The following is a 6000-nucleotide window of genomic DNA, read 5'->3' on the forward strand; positions in this document are numbered from 1 at the left end:
AACCTCCCCCATGTACCTTGAATGACAGAGGAGGGAGTAGCACTCCCTCCTTTAAGTGCCACCTCCAACATGACAATGCCCTGCCCTACCATATAAGGGAGAAATTTGTGAGGCGATGCAGTGGCGTAGGAAGGGGGGACGGTCTGCCCCGGGTGCACACCGCTGGGGAGGTGTCAGCTCCGCTGGTTCCCTGCTGTCTCTGCCCTGGAACAGGTTACTTCCAGTTCTGGGGCAGAGAGAGCAGGGAACCAGCAGAGCCGACGCACTCCCAGCGACGTGCACTCGGGGCGGAGCGGCCCTCCCACCCGTCCCCTTTCCTACGTCAGAGGTAAGAATGCGCTCCAGGGGGGGGTGCGCCGTGCTGGACCTGGGAGGGGTGCGCAGCGGTGACCCACCCTGGGTGTCAGCCGCCCTCGCTATGGCACTGAGGCGATGATAGAAGAAGGGAGTGATTCTCCTTCCTCCATTATTTGAGGTACATGGGAGGGAGTGTTTGGGGATGCACTATATCACCGGGGGGGGGCTGGAGGTCCACTAGACTTCCAGCCCTCGAGTCCTCTCTGTTCAGGGGGGTTGTGCTTGCCTCTGCTGAGGGGGTTGGGGGAGCTCTAGACCACCAGGGGGTGTTGGGGGGGACTGGGGGGTCTTGTGTCCTGTGTCAGGGGAGTATTAGGGGGATGTTTTGACTTCTGTCTGGGGTGGGATGGGAATGCCTGCTAGCATGCAGATGTATGCTAGACAGGGCTTTTTATTCCTTCCCAAAGCTTTACACCAAGGTGTGCAGTTTGCCACAGAAGCAGCACCTTGTTTGGCACACTGCCTATTGAGCATTGGGGAGGAATACTTAATACCCTGTTTAGCATTCATTTGCATGCTCATTACATTCAGAGTTGGCGAGCACATTGTTACACACACTCGCTGGCTCTCATCATCAGACGGGAACAAACGCGGTTGCTAATATAGCACTATTGGCCTTTAGTGCCTGCATTTGCTTTTGATCATCTGCCTATGGGAGGTTTATCTTGTTACCTGGTGTGTTTTATTTGTAAACTTGGATTCACTGTATGATTCCTTTGTTCCTTTTTTTTCTCTAGTTTACATTCACCGTACAGAAAATATTCAGATTTTGGTGTCACCTTACGAATGCATAGTAACATAGTAAATGTCGGCAGATAAAGACCTGTACAGTCCATCCAGTCTGCCCAACAAGATAAACTCATTTTATATGGTATGTGATGCTTTATACCCGAGTTTGATTTGTCCTTGCCATTCTCAGGGCACAGACCCTAGAAGTCTGCCCAGCACTGTTCTTGTACTAAGTTCTGAAGCTAACATCAAAACCCCTTAAAATTTACACTCCAGCCCATCCATCTCTATTCAGTCATGATCAAGGCGTAGACCATAGAAGTCTGCCCAGCACCGGCTTCCCTTCTCAATTACCGGCGTCGCCACCTAATCTCCGCTAAGATTCCATGAATCTATTTCTTCTAAACAGGATTCCTTTGTGTTTATCCCAAGCACGTTTGAATTCCATTACTGTTTTCATCTCCACCACCTCTCGCGGGAGGGCATTCCACATATCCACCACCCTCTCTGTGAAAAAATACTTCCTGACATTACTCCTGAGTCTTCCCCCCTTCAACCTCAATTCATGTCCTCTAGTTCTACCACCTTTCCGTCTCCGAAAAAGGTTCATTTGCAGATTAACACCTTTCAAATATTTGAATGTCTGTATCATGTCACCCCTGTTTCTCCTTTCCTCCAAGGTATACATGTTCAGGTCAGCAAGTCTCTCCTCATAATGAAGATACAAAATAGAAGAGATGCACATTGACAACATGTATTAGATTTGTTGATGTTCTTTCATGATGACCACCTGTATGCATATACGTGTGGGAGGGTTTTCTTTTCTTTTCTTCTGAGGGTCCTGTTATGCCACTACATTTGTTTTTCTTCATTTAGGGAACTATGGATGTTTATGATGAGAGGATGATGTTGTTGCCTGTTTTTGGCTTGTTTTTGTGCCAATTTTCTAGAGTGATAGTTTGATATGGCAATGTCTCTTTTATCATGCTGTTATATGTTAAATGTAATAAAGATTGAATTATAAATAAATAAAATATTATACTTTTGTCATCTGGGTAGTTTATTGTTTTAATCAGGTTGGCTCCAGTCTCTTTTACTTCTTTGTATTGATATTCTAAGCTCTCTTCCAGGGTCTCCTTTCCATTGCTTCTGTTCCCTTCTTGTGTTCCTTCCTTCTTTCTCTAATAGTAGTAGTACATCTGACATTTCTTCTTTTTCCTCATTTCTCTCTTCTTTGCCTTTCTATTCATGGTTTTGTTTAACCCTCATTTTCCCCTTTTCTCAACCTTCAAATCTCAATCTCTATCCCTTTTTACCTCTTACCTCCCCATCTGACTTTCCTTTCCCAGTCTCTCTTTTCATTGCCCTCCCCCCTCCCGATCTTTCTCCCTTTTCTATCCTCCATACTCAGCTCCTACCAAGCCCCTTTCTGTATTCCTCTGACTTTTACTTCTCTACCAGCCTGGACCTGTCAAATGCAGGAGATGGAGGACCATTGGACCCCTGGAACCCCTACCATCGCTTTGGTGGTGGCCTAGTGGCCCCCAAAGCCCCTCCCTGACAATGACATGGGGGTTGGTGGACCTCCAGTCCCCCCCCCTCAACACAAGGGCATGGAGGCTAGAGATCCAGTGGATTTCCAGCCCCCCTAATCCCTCCACACCCAAAAAAAGCCCTGGTGGCCCAAATGGGCTACCAAATCAACCCCCCCCCCAGCACCTGCCTTGCTGGTCTAGTGACCAGTTACCCCCCCCCCCCCGGTACCTCTGTGTTGGAGGAGGGAGTAGCACTCCCTCACCTTCCAGCACTACCTTCAAAATGGTAGCCCCCTATGCCCTTGTGTCAGGGGGGGCAGGGGGACTGGAGGTCCACTGGACTCCCAGCCCCCCCATGTCACTCTCTGGGGAGCTTGGGGGCACTAGCTCACCACCATACTGATGGTAGGAGTTCCGGGGGTCCAATGGACCCCCAGGAAATGGTGGCAGCCTAGGCTGCCTGACGCTCTGACGGTGCGGGAGGGGGGAACAGAGCTTTAACCCTAACACCAGTTCTGAGCTATTCCGCCCCTACAATCAGAGTGCTGTTGTCTGATCCTAGGGGCAGAATACTGCAGAGTTCATTTAAATCTAATTTAAGTGAGCTCTGTGCTGTTGCCTGGCACGGGCGTTATTTGCCCGATGATCATGGGTGGGTAGGTAAATGCGGGTGATAGACTGGTGCTAGTGTCTTCTAGAGCCCGCATTTACCTTTGATCATCAGGCTGTAGGTTTTTTAGCTCGCAGTACAAATCAGCTGGCGGTAAACACCGAGACGCCCATCTCGGCATTTACTACCAGCTGATTTCTACCGCAAACTAAAAACCCTAGTGCGGCTTAGTAAAAGATCTCCTCACTTCTTTCAAATAAATATCTTTAAAGCAAGGGATCAGAAAACTGTCAAAGTACTTGAGGTGCCTTAAAGGAGCATTGCTTTGCAGTTTGAGATGTGATTCCAGAGCCCCCTTATGATCTAGGAGAGCTTAGCAATATGAAAATTACACCCAGCTCTCCTTCTTGACCAAGTACATTGCTAATTATCATCAGCACTCTTCTATGAAGTTTGATAAAATAAAAGAGGTAGCCAAAGTATTTCATTTTTAGTGTTTATAACTTCTTTCTCACAGTTCAGATAATGATAGAAGACAAATAAATCACATTTGTTGAGTCCTTAAATTGGTCATTATAATATTTAACCATCTCTCTGACCGCATGTGCACCTTTCTTTAAATTAGCCACCTTATTTTCCAACTCCTCTTACTCTTTCTTCTATCTATGGGGCCCTTGTACTAAGCCGCGTAGGTGCCTATGCGTGTCCAACGCACGTCAATTTTGAGTTACAGCTCAACTACCGCATGGCCCTTGCGGTAATTTCATTTTTGATGCACGTCCGATACGCATACCAAAAAAGTTTTATTTTCTGGCATGTGGGCGGTAATCTGTATTTTATGTGCGTAGACCATTACCACCCAGTTACCATGGTAGACCTTACCGCTAGGTCAATGGCTGACGGTAAGGTCTCAGACCTAAAATGGACACGCGGCAATTTTCATTTTGCCGCACGTCTGTTTTTGGCAAAAATTTTTAAAAAGGCGTTTTTGTAACAGGTGCGCTGAAACATAATTCTGTGCGTGCCCAAAATACGCATCTATACTACCACAGGACATTTTTCAGCACACCTTAGTAAAAGGGCCTCTACATGTTAACCATTTCTCTGACCTCATGTGCAACTTTCTTTAAATTAGTCAACTTACTTTCTAACTCCTCTTACTCTTACCTCTCTGTAGGTTCCATCTTTGCTTATACTCTACACTGTCAATTAAAATGATCTATTATGTATTGTGTTGTCATTCTAGGTCAAACCCCTCCGAGAAGTTGCATTGGCTCCCAATCAAAGAATGGATCATCTTCAAAATCTGCACCTTAGTCCACAAAATCATGTACGGCGTAGTCCCAGGATACATGACAGACAGACCTTATAGACTTACCAATAAGAAACAAAATCAGATCATCAAGATCCTACCTAAACTTACACTACCCAAATTGCAAAGGACTGAAATACAAAACAACTTACGTAGCCGGCTTCTCCTACATAAGCACATAACTATGGAATGGGCTCCCAAAAGCTGTGAAAACAATCCACAACCACTTGAACTTCAGGAAATCACTAAAAACCTACCTCTTCAAAAAGGCCTACCCCAATGACCCCACGTAACCCTCCTCACCTACCAACACAGCATGACTATGATCGAACAGGACATCACGCAATCTTCATCCATTCCGACCCTCCACTTATACCTCATACGATCACTATACAACTTTGTATTTGTTATCCACCGACTGGGCAAATGCCTTTGACGGTACTATATAAGCCACATTGAGCCTGCAAATAGGTGGGAAAATGTGGGGTACAAACGCCACAAATAAATGCTTTGCAATGTTATTTGAATATTTTTACTGCTGTAATTGTCTATTGCTCGTTTGATTTATTCTTATTGTATATCGCCTTGAGTGAATTCCTTCAAAAAGGTGGTAAATAAATCCTAATAAATAAATAAACTGTACCATCAGGCATTTCAATGCACAAACAAAGCTCTAGTGTTCTTTGTCTATGACTATTTTACATAAACAAAGGAAATGTGACTACCTGATAGTTACAAAAGACAGACGAGTGTACTAGATGCAGTAGCCTCTTCAAAAGAGTACATTGTTACCGGGTAAGAATAGCTGCGTCTACACAAATGAAAAACAAACAAACCTGTATCTAATCCAAAAACTACAGAAACCAGAGATTTAATCTAAACAAGAACCCTTCAGAGCTAGTGTTAAAATAAATGCTTCAGGTGATAGTTTAGTAATTATCACACTGCAGATGGAATTCCAGGGTGTCGCTGCAGCAAATTATGGAACATATTTCAATCACAACCATTTATAATATAGCAGTCGGGGAAGTATGGCACCCTGGTTTCAAATACTTTCCAATACTGACTGCTAGAAACTGGTAGCGTCTGACAGTGAGGGACAATTCCACCATGTCTCATGCATTTCTTTTAAGCACACACTGCTCACTACCATTGGAGGCAGGACACTGGGATGACTGCTTTGTGCTGAAATCACTCATTTGATTCAAGTATATTGATATTTCTGGTCTCCAGAAGCTAAAAGCAAATCAAAGAAAGGTATTAGGTGTCTTGCAACAAAGCAAGAAGAAGAACTGGAGGAGACACTATCAGATCCAAAGCTTCTTTATTTGAACAAACCCGATGTGGCCACGTTTTGCCTATTAGGCTGCATCCGGGGTATAGTACTAAAACAACTAGCCAGAGACACACTATGCTTTTCCCTAATGGTGAAACTGAGCATCCAAGATGACTTTTCA

This window comes from Microcaecilia unicolor, chromosome 2, assembly GCF_901765095.1.
Source record: "Microcaecilia unicolor chromosome 2, aMicUni1.1, whole genome shotgun sequence".
Classification (NCBI taxonomy): domain Eukaryota; kingdom Metazoa; phylum Chordata; class Amphibia; order Gymnophiona; family Siphonopidae; genus Microcaecilia; species Microcaecilia unicolor.